This window comes from Schistocerca cancellata, chromosome 4, assembly GCF_023864275.1.
Source record: "Schistocerca cancellata isolate TAMUIC-IGC-003103 chromosome 4, iqSchCanc2.1, whole genome shotgun sequence".
Lineage (NCBI taxonomy): Eukaryota > Metazoa > Arthropoda > Insecta > Orthoptera > Acrididae > Schistocerca > Schistocerca cancellata.
In genome coordinates this window covers 421074311-421086038 of record NC_064629.1, presented here as the reverse complement: position 1 = coordinate 421086038, position 11728 = coordinate 421074311, and positions in this window count along the sequence as shown.

The window sequence follows — 11728 nt, the reverse complement described above, 5'->3', positions numbered from 1 at the left end:
GCTGCAGACTTATTTGAAATCTTTTCAAAACTGCTTTCATGCAATACCTCGGATGATCCTCCAGGTACGTAATTACGTTATGTGCCCGCTCCTTGGACAGCAATTGTCCTTTACTACGTTTCACTGGGGACGGGATCTGTGGCCCCCTGTCAGACAAGGATGAGGAACTACATCGCCCGCCACCTGTTTCACAGTTCTTAATCACATATCGTTATCATTTTAGATCTCATGTACATTACCCGCACTGTCGAGCGTATACGACACCACAAACCCTACTGACGCTTCTTGCAAAAACGCTTATATTTCATCTGCCACTTCCTTCTTGGGTTTCTTTCTGAATAAATCTCAAATTCAGCAACTGTTGCTGTAGATTTAATGCAATGTTTGCTTTGTTTGTCGTTGTCATTGCCTCTTTGTTCAATACCACTAGCACTGTTCCATTGTTGTGAGTTACTAGCCGAATAAGCAGTTCAACTACGCTCTGTAGCCTCATGCTGTCCTCACCGTTCGATACCTCTAGTCTACTGTTGCCATTAGCAGCCATAATGTGATTCCATGGTAGACGATCTGTGAGGCGTCGAATTTCGTGAAGATTATTGGCTTTTTGCGACCTCGCACTCAGGTGTTACTTGGAAGATATGCACCGTGTAATCTCCCCTCTCCTTCCTAATTCCATCTATTGTCCACATTAGCCTTTTATGTAGTACTGAAAGGAGCGAAGATTACAATAAACTGCCTAGTTTACTTAGCTTTTCATGTAGAGTTGCCTCCAGTTTTGCTTGAAGTCTGATTCTTAAAGCTGAAAACGTCACATTTTAGGTCCCCACGGTTGGGTGATCTATAATTTAAAGATTGTTGTTGCAGAATTCTTGTTTTTACGCAAATATATTTTGTCACATTTTAGTATATCATAAAGTCTGTTGATTTTTCTCGTTAACAAAGCCGAAATTACTTTGTTCGCACAAAATACATAAATAGGTCGAATAACATTAAAAGCACGGTTACTACTCTCACACCCTGAGGAAATAATCGTATTCCAAAGGGTTTACAATGTTTATTAACAAATTAATTTCTACTAGTTTCTCATACAGTATTACTTTTGATTCTTATTTCAAAAATGAATCCGAAAATAAACATAGAAACCAGTACAGTATTGCGTGATTTATAATAGAAATTTTAAGTGGGACAATAGTTCGTAATTTCACATGTTTCTAAGAAAAAATCATAACTGTACATTCAGAACTAGTACTTATCGATTATAACATCTAGACTAAAATATTTGATGAAGTAATTCATTCTCATATATTTTAGCTTGAAATATAGCATACTGTGTATAAAATAATACGAAAGTCTTCTGAAAGGCAATTCGGATAATATTTACCTGTCCAAAATTCGTAAAATAATACCGCTATCGACAAATGCTGTTGAGGAAAAGTAATGCTAGAGGACGATGTGCCGTTACAACCGTCACATGCTGTTTAGTATCTATCGCCCCGCTTCGAATCTCTAAAGGTTTCCTTTGCTTTAATTACCGTAACTATACATTATTTAATAAATTGTTTCATCCCTGAAAAGTGTGGTATTACGATAGCTCTCGGAAAGTGTTCCCTAGAAAACAAAAGACCATGCTGTCCAATCAGTTTATGTCTTTGGGCTTTACTACGCAGACTCTTTTCTAGGCGAGGAAGTACTCTTGATTTATTATAATACCATGGATAAACACAACTAACGAGGAAAGGATAGTCGTATAGCATGAATGGCAGGCGGTCTCCGAAGGGGAGGTTTAGCGCCTAACTGGAGAGGTTTTCCCTATCCTCCTTGCCAGCATGCACCTTTCCTGCGTGAAGTATGAGAGTTGTATGTATTTAAGAGTATCTGTTAAGTATAGACGGCTGTTATGGTGTAGTTTAGTGCAGTTTCGTGTTCTCGTTGGAGATAATGAGAGAAGGAAGAAGATGAAACCCTGTTCATTTCCCAAAATCGCAACCACACTCAGTTCATGGATGGAAGACGAAAAAATTTGTCTTCCAGTTGTTTATTATCTCAGACATTGTACAGAGTAGGCTGTCGTCAGGTTCGGCGTCCTTTCCATGTGGCGTTTAGCCTCAGCCGAGCAGGTACACTTAGTCTCGAGTATGCCCGCCAATCTCAGGAACTTGATCATAAACATTTGACCAAAGCACTTGCCACACAGAGTAAAAGTTACTTTATATATACTTGCTTGCTCACGCGACTGCTCCTACGCAGGCCCCATCGACTGCTAGGTTAATTGTCTGCAAGAGGACTGGTATGTTTCCGCGTAACAGCTCCGATTCTGTGTCCTTTATAAGATACTTCGAGTGGTGCCCGCTTTGACAAAAGTGGTGGCGTTTATGTGTCTTATGTCACACCTTCAAATCATGGTCACGCTCGAAAGACGCTTGGCTTGATCACACATAATCGCAATGCTCTTCAGTTTACCACCAAAGACCTCCGCAGTGGGACAAATAAGGCATTTGTGCTTTGACAGATGCATAGACCTATCCTCCTCCTCCACTCACGCCACATTACATCAAGGGCCTTGCCAAGGTTGGGAGCATTCCGTGCCTCGACGATTCAAATAGCTGTGGCGCAGGCGAAGGTGTATCTTTGGAAATGTCAGACTAATCAGTGATTCCTGAAGAGGGGTAGCAGATTTTTCAGTAGTTGCAGAAACACTAGTCTCCATGATTGACTGATCTGGGCCTGTAACATTAGCCAACATGGTTTTGCTGTGCTGATACTGTAAACGGCTGAAAGCTAGGGGAAACTACAGTCATCGTTTTTTCTTCCGGAGGGCATGCAGCTTTACTGTATGGCTTAATGATTACGAAATCCTCTTGGGTAAAATATTCCGGAGGTAAAAAGATGCCCATCCATCCGACTCTCCTGGTAGAAACTACTCAAGGGGATGTCGTCATCAAGAAAGACAAACGGGCATTGCAGAGATCGGAGCGTGGAATGTTAGATCCTCCAATCGAGTTTATAGACCAGAGTATTTAAAAACGGAAATGGATAGGTTGAAATCAGATATAGTGGAAATTAGTGAATTCTGGACGCAGAAATAACAGAACTTTAGGTAATTTGAGTACAAGGTTATCAACATTAAATAAAACAGGTTAATGCAGGAGTAGACGTAACAAGTAATAAGAAAAGAGGAAAGAAGGTACGCTAGAAAGAGCGGCACAGTGAATGCACTGTCGTAGCCAAGACAGACATGAAGCCCACATCCACCACCGAAGTAAAAGGCTATATGCCAACTCGCCCTACATATTATGAAGAGATTGAAAGAATGTATGATGACAAGTCAGTAGTAGGAAAGGGAGCAGAAGGAAAAATTGTAGGGGAACTCGAACTGGGGGAAAGAAATGAAAGAGGATGCTGTTTGGTAGATTTCTTCACAGAGTGTAATTTAATCATACCAATCACTCTGGCTTGAGAATAATGAAAGCAGACTCTATACGCGGAGAAGGCGTGGGGCACTGGGAGGTTTTATGCTGGTTGTATATGGTAATACAGAGATTTATTAACCATAATTTAAACTCTAAGTCATTTCCAGTAACAGGTGTGGACTCTGAACATAATTTAACGGTTATGAATTGCAAATTGAAACTGACGTAACTGCAAACAAGATATTATTCAGATGGGATCTGTATAAATTGAAAGAACCCGAGGCTATTGAGATTTTCAGGGATCATCAGGCGACGTTGGACTGAAACGGGTGAAAGGAGTACAATAGGAGACAAATGGGTAGCTTTGAGAGATGAAATACGGAAAGCAGAAGAGGATAACGCTGATACAAAGGCAAGGCCTCATATTTGGATAAAACAGGACAAACTGAATTTAACTAAAAAAAAGGAGGAAATATAAAAATGCACCAAATGAAGTAGACGACAGAGAATAGAGATGACTAAGAAATGAAGTTGACAGAAAGTGCAAAATAGCTAAGTAGGAATTACTAGAGGACAAATGCAAGACTGTAGAAGCTTGCTTAACCACGGGTTAGAAAGATGCTGCCTATTGGGAAAATAAAGAGATCTTCAGAAAATGAGAAACAGCTTCACAGATATCAGAATCTCAAATGGCAAATCGGTATTGGGCAGAAAAGTAAAGATGAAATGTAGTACGTACGACGGCTCTGTATGAGGCACGAGGTATACCCTCAGACTTCAGGAAATCTATGTTAGGGAAATATTGTTGAGTACAGTGTTCTAAAAAGAGAACCGGAAGTGATAAAGCTGAGGTTGGAAATATGCTACTACGAGAAGAAACTGACAGATCACTGAAGGCTGTTGCGAACAATTCCCCAGAGTTACTGCGAACCTTGGCAGAGACAGCCATGGAAAAATTATTACATCTGGTGAGCAAGATACACAAGGTGGTTATAATCAATCTTTCACTACTTGCAGAGGGCCCGTGTGACAAACGGGTGATCGAAGGGGAATGAAAATCTGCGCAAAGATTTTTAACTATACGCGGTAGAGAAGTAACGAATAAACCATTGAAAGAAACACTTTTTAATTTCCTCGTGGAAGGGTAACACTTGTTAATTCCCTACAATATTTACAATCCAGGTTACCAGCATTTGCAAACCATCTGCATCCCCGACAGCCTCTGACTGCACCAGACATTGCTTCACTGCTGTCCGAAAGAACGGTGGATCATGGAATGTTCATCTGAAGTGTCACTGGCCGTGCACTGCTTAAGTCGCACACTGTGTCTAGTATTCTCAGCCATGGCAGCTGTAGCTTCTTCAACAATTTGTAGTGCAGTTGTTACTCGGCCTCTCCCACGAGTAATTCCTAAATCACCAGATAATTCGAACTTCCGAATCATGTTCCTCAAGCCCGGTGCCGAAAGTGGGCCTTCCCGTATTCATTTGACGCACTGACACTCGCGAAGAAAAGCAGCACTATTTTGTTGTTTTGGTAAAACAGCTGTACAAGTAGAGCTCTGCTCATATTGATCTGACCCATGCTGAGTCTCTGCCAATTTTATGCATATTGATGCTTCTGTTTCAACCTTGCGTCGCTATACCAGTACCGACGCCTCACGGCAAGTCATGATACTAACACTAGTAAAAACGCAAGTCCTGCGCCGCACAGTCTCAGTACCATTCCTCTTAAGTGGGGTACCCACACGGTAAATAATCTTCCGGCTTCACCGCCTCATGTAGCGAAAGTTTAGTTATAAACACTCTGTATGAGACACGAGGAATACCCTAAAACTTCAGGAAGAATATAATAATTACATTTCTAAAGAAGTCAAGTGCTGACAGATAGGAATACAGGTACTACCGAACCATCACTGTAATGTGTCATGGCTGCAAAATAATGACACAAATTATTTACAGTAGAATGGCGAAGCTGCTGGAAGCCGACCTCTGGGGAGATTAGTCTGAATTCGGGAGAAATTAAGGAACACGTGACGCAAGACTGACCCTACGAGTCATCCTAATTGATAGGTTTAAGGCATGTTAACCTACGTTCATAACATTTGTGTATTTAGTGAAACTTTCTAGAACGTTGACTGACGTACACTCTTTGAAATTCTGAAGATAGCGGGGATGAAATGCAGGGAGCGACAGTTAATTCAGAACTGTACACAAACCAGAAATCAGTTACAAGAGTCGAAGGACATGAAATGCTGCAGTAATAGGGAAGGGAGTGAGATAGGGTTTAAAGCTACCCCCGGTATTATTCAGTCTGTGCAGTGACGAAGGAGTAAAGGCAGCCAAGGGTGCATATGGAAAGAGAATTAAAGTGCATGGAGAAGAAATAAAACCTTTAATGTTCGTCCGATGGTACTGTAAATCCGTCAGAGACAGAAAAGGGTTTGGAAAAACAATTGAACGCAATGAATAGTGTCCTGGAAAGAGCTTATAAGGTGAACATAAACAAAAGTAAATGAAGTGTAATAGGTAGGTGAGGTTTGCCACTTGGACAGCTAAATAACTGGCGATGATCGACGTAAACAGGATATAAAACGCAGACTTTCAATAATGATAAAAGTATTTCTGAAAAAAAAGTTAAAATCGAATACAAATTCAAGCGTTAAGAATTATGTTTGATTGGAGAATAGCCTCATTAGAGGTTAAACGAGGATGATATGCCACTCAAACAAGCAGAGACTAGAGGCTTTTGAAACATAGTGCTCTAGAAGAATTCTGAAGATTACGTGAGTTGATCTCATAACCAATGAGGAGATGCTGAATTTAACTAGGGAGAAAGGACACAATGACACAACTTGATTGAAAGGTGGGATCGTTTGGCAGGATGTATTCTGTGGCATAATGAAATAGTCAATCTGGTACTTGACAGATGTGAGAGGGGGGTTGGAGGGGTGGGATAGGGAGTTAAACATTGCAGGGGAAAACCAAGGCTTGAATTCAGTAAACAGGTTGAAATGGATATAGGTTGCGATATTTATGCTGAGAAGAAGAGGCTTTCATAGGGCAGACTAGAATCGAGAGCGGCTCTAAACTAGTCTTCGGAATGAAGACCACAACAACACCAGATACAAAAGATACATATAGGGGAGAGTCATATCTGTACCTAGTGGAAACACCAAATTATTACAATAAATATCTATGTCCTGAAGCTTTGCAGGGTTTTCCAGTTGTCTTTCGTGAGACCAAACAATTCGTCAAACGAATACTACTTACAAATACGTGAGTTACGGAACCAGTTCAACCCAGAAAAAGGAAAAGTAAAATCAGCAGTGACAAATGTCAGTAGCCTAAACTTTGTAATTACAAAATATAATGTCATATACTTACAATTTTACGTTGAACTACTTATTTAAAAAATTTAAATTAAAAAAGAAAAACATCAGGCGAATTTTACCGACCCCTACACTGCCATCAAGTTCACAGCTGCTTTAGAACAGTAATGTTTCAAAATCATGAGGTAGTATTGTGATTGTGTGCAGTAAAGAAGCAGCGTTGAGGTGCATGTATGCCAATGTGTACTTAATAACCAAAGATATAATTGCTATTGTACCGTATTTATCACATCTAAGATTCATTAAATCACTTACGTCTTGAATGACTTGTGGATTGCAATGTACTCGCTACGCCCTACAACAACGTTTTATTGTTATATCACATGATCTTAAAATTTGTGGTACCACCAGAAATCGTTGTTCCTGGCTGATAATTTTGTACAGAGAAAGGACGTCAGTTTAGTGTTCCGTGGACACTCATCTGCATTGAGCACTCACGAAACTCATGTCACAAGTATTGTAAGTATTTGCTTAATGCAAAAATTGAACTATGCAGGCACTATATTAGTAGAATGTACAATTAAAATTTTGTGACAAGTAGGAATTCGTTTCAATTTTACAAAGTGTCTCAGAAAAGTTACCTGTAATGTAAGGACTACTTTAGTAACCTTTAAAAAACATAAGTATAGTCTACAATTTCGTAACGATAACAGTTTTATTCAGTTAATATACTGCAGTGAACTTCATTATTGTTTGCTATTTACACACTTGTAGTAAGACTAAGAAAATACTGCTTCGCTATAGTTCAACGCAGCTGTCACCGCAAGGACCACCTATTTATGAATCAATAGCAGAAACCAACATGAGTGGTGGATACATCATACAGTTAGTTGCCGAACAATCATCGCTGCCACCGGCTACGCAGGATACTCCTTATCCTACTCCAAGTAAACGGCAATTCCCAAAAATGTTCGATGACACCAAGAAGTCAGCAGAGGAGTTAATTGCTGACAAACTAGAGACAGTATACACATCATCTGATTAAATCAGTTCTATGGATAAATGTTTAAAGTTTAATTATTCGGTAACAAAATAAATTAAATCAGAATGCTAATGACAGAAGTTGATGAGTAATTTAGTAAATATAGTTGCAGGCGCTAGCAATGAAGGGTCGAACAGGAACATGTAGAATAAAATCAATAAAAGTGTAAATCTGCTTTTTCAGTTTATTTGTGTTTGTATTCTTTGGGTGGTGTTGTTATGTGACAGATTTTATGCCTATAATCTATTTCATATAAGTATAGAATTCTGTGGCCATTATCACAATCAATTAAATTCTTCAGGTTATTTGACCAAATTATCGGTACATACATTTTGTCATACTGACAATGCTGTCACATAGTCTGAAGAATTTTATTCATTATTAATTTTCATGTTCGGTTACTGTAGTGAAAAGTGTACATTTTACAAGAAATATGACAAATAATAATAATAATAATACAGCAATTATATAGTCTTGTGTATCTTCAGAGCAATGAAAGATTATCAGGTGATTTCAAGACCTATGTGTAATGAATATATATAGCGGGTGAACATTAATAAAACCGACAAACTGGAAGGGCGTATTTCTAACTGGAAGTGGAGGAAAAAAGATACTACGCACATGTGTCGGGAAATGGACTGTGCGTGTGCAACGACAACAAATCGTCAGGGAACACAGTACAGAGCTACATCGTATCCACGTAAAAAAAAAAATTGCAAGTGGCCTCCATGGGATCGCAGGTGATAGGGATAGTAGCGGTTGTCATGCAGGATACACATAATGGTAATTTTACTTATACCATGTTGGTGGGCCTCTGGCCTGGAGCTTGTACTAGGGTTCGTCTCAGTATCCTGTAGAACTCGGCCCTCCAGATCTGTTGTATGCACAGCCCACCGCCTTCCTGCACGCTCGTCTGTCTGAAAGAGCACATGATCACTAGAACTCGGACTTTTAGGTTTTAAAAATCTAAAATTAAGTACCTAAAATAGGTCCTATTACTTACAAAAATAAATTATAAAATCCAGAAAACAGGTGACCAAAATCTGACATTTTATTGTCTAGAAACACATTAACAAAAATTTACATTTTATTATAATAACAATCACAGAAAATGATTAACACTTTCTTCAGATTTTCCGTTGAACAACTACATCTCTTGTCTGTTAATTGAATCTTATATGCCAAGAATGAGTGTCCCACATCAACAGATGCCACTGGAGAATATTTAAATGACGGTATTAGGCGCAAAGGGAGTGCACACTCACGTTCTGTTGATTTATCTGACAGGATGTCAGCAGTAGGGGCACAACATATGTACCAGTGCACTTTGCATTGTGGCCAAATTTATTCAAGATGGCGGCGATGACGTCATCCAAGATGGTGGCACGTAGACTTGGCAACATCACATGACGTCATCCAAGATGGCGGCTTTTGGCGGGAAAATAGGTCAATTGTGCTACGTCCACTAGCCTAACCTCAAGAAAAAACGGTGGGGAGTTTGAATTTTGGCGGGAAAACAGTCAAATTGTGCTACGTCCACTAACCTAAGCCTACAGAAGAAAAAAAATGGCAGGAAGTTTGAATTCCAACAGGATAATGCATGCAAAGAACGTACTTGCTTTTTTTATTATTATTCATTATCATTTGTTAACATTCATTATCATTTATTATTATTTATTATCATTTATTATTATTTATTATCATTTATTATTATTTATTATCATTTATTATTATTGACCTGCCCCCGCTAGAGAATTCCCTCCAAACTCAAATTGCAATATGATACTGGCTGCAAAACCTTACTTTTGTTTATTATTCATTATCGATCATTATCATTTATTAAGATTCATTATCATTCATTGTCATTTATTATCATTCATTATAATTCATTATCATTTATTAACATTCAGTATCATTCATTGTCACTTATTATCATTCATTATCATTTATTATCATTTATTAATATTATTATTATTGAGCTGCCTCCACTAGAAATTCCCTCCAAATTCAAATTCCAACACGATAATGGCTGCATAACGTACCTTTTGTTTATTATTCATTATCATTAATTAACATTCATTATCATTCATTAGCATTAATTATCATTCATTATCATTTATTATTATAGGCCTACCTCCACTAGAAAATTGCGCCAAATTAAATTCCAACACCATATTCTCTCGAAAACTGTACTTCTATGTATTATTATCATTTATTATTTATTCAAGATGTCCGATTTTCTCGGTGAGAAAGCCATTCCCCTTACATCCATAACAAAAATCTATCACAAGTTCCAATCCCCTACACCATAATTGATCACATGTACGAGCTTTCTCCGTCAGTTATCTTTTTTGTCACTGGTAGCCTATCAGAATCGCATCAAATAATAAACTGCACTTATAGTAACGTAATTCAAGTCCTTTGATTTTGCAGGGGGGGAAGGGAATGAGGACTTTATTTCAAGCAGTACAGTCATCACTTGTTCTCCAACACAGTCAGCACACACATCTTTGATATTGCAGTGCAGTCACCACGACGTCCGCGCTCCATCTGAAGTACTTCAAATCCTCGCCACCCTCTGGCCAGCGTGCAGAAACACTGCCTACACCTGTCACGTGAGGCGGCCGGTCACTAGCGCGGGGGGCGAGCCCAGCAATCGCTCCCACGTCGTAAACATGTTTTCGCTGTACACATTGGAACTTGTCGAGTTCGACGTCACAGTGGCAGCTTGTCATTCACCACCAGCATTCGTCGCCTCCACACATTTCCCACCAAAATTGTCTGCCTCGGAGCTGTATCGCAGAACAGTTGGCCGTTTCCCTGCAACAATTTTGGCACCACGTTCAAACCTGTCGATGCTGACCTCACACAGCCGTTCGCCACGGTGTCCCGTTGCGAGCGAGAACGTAGTGCTACACTTTTGGTGGCAAAGTTTGCTCAACAGTGGAATTAGAAATGACTATATAACAGCACCTTTGGACCGCACTAGAACACTCGCTAATTCACTCGCTCTTGCGCATACGCGTAATAACTGTCCAATCGCTGCGCCGCCACCCCGCTTACGTCACACAACCTCCATACACACGACGGACATAGCCTTCTGTAAATACATGGAAAATGACTCTTTATTTCAGACATTACGGTCATGCAGGTGTGTCCCAACTGACTTCTTCATGCTCACACAGCGAAACACCAGAGCGCAGCTGATGTACGCACGGTCGGCTGAGCCTGCCCCCTGGCCCGCTGACGTCAAGCACACCCCCACGGCTAGTGCGCCAGGTAGGCAGTGTCGATCGGCGCCTGAGGGTCCCGCCACAAACGGTCGGCCGTGCCCGCGAGCACTTAACACCGGACACGATGGAACCTGTCGACCGCGTGCCGTACAAAGGATACGTTTGCCGGCAGAGTTTGACCGACAGTGGAATCCACCATGACCGTATAACAGCGTGTTTCCTCATCGCGAGAACGCTCGCTAATTCACTCACTCTCACCACCCCAGCTATATTAAATAATTGAATTTACAATTTCATATACGTATGCAAACGTGTTCAACTCCCCAATATCAACTACTTTTCGAGGACCAGAACGCCACCTCCTCCTCCTAGGAATCAGCACCAAGTTTTAAATCTGCCAGTAAACAAAGCTCACTTGCTCTTCTGCCACAAACCTCAGAAAATTGTTTCAAACTAAGCCACCAGCACTCAAACTCTTCCTATGCGTTACTGGTAAACGGGCTCACCCTGCACTAGGTCCACAGACCGAGGAACGAATTTACTTTATTTAGGAATGGAGAATATATATCACACCGACATGTCCCACATCATACAGACCTGCAAAACACTCCTACATAACTCATTTATAATGTTCTAGACACCCCCTTGCTAATTGTAAACAGTTAAAAATAACTCATAGTACAGCCTACAGAACCACTCATAAATAATGCAA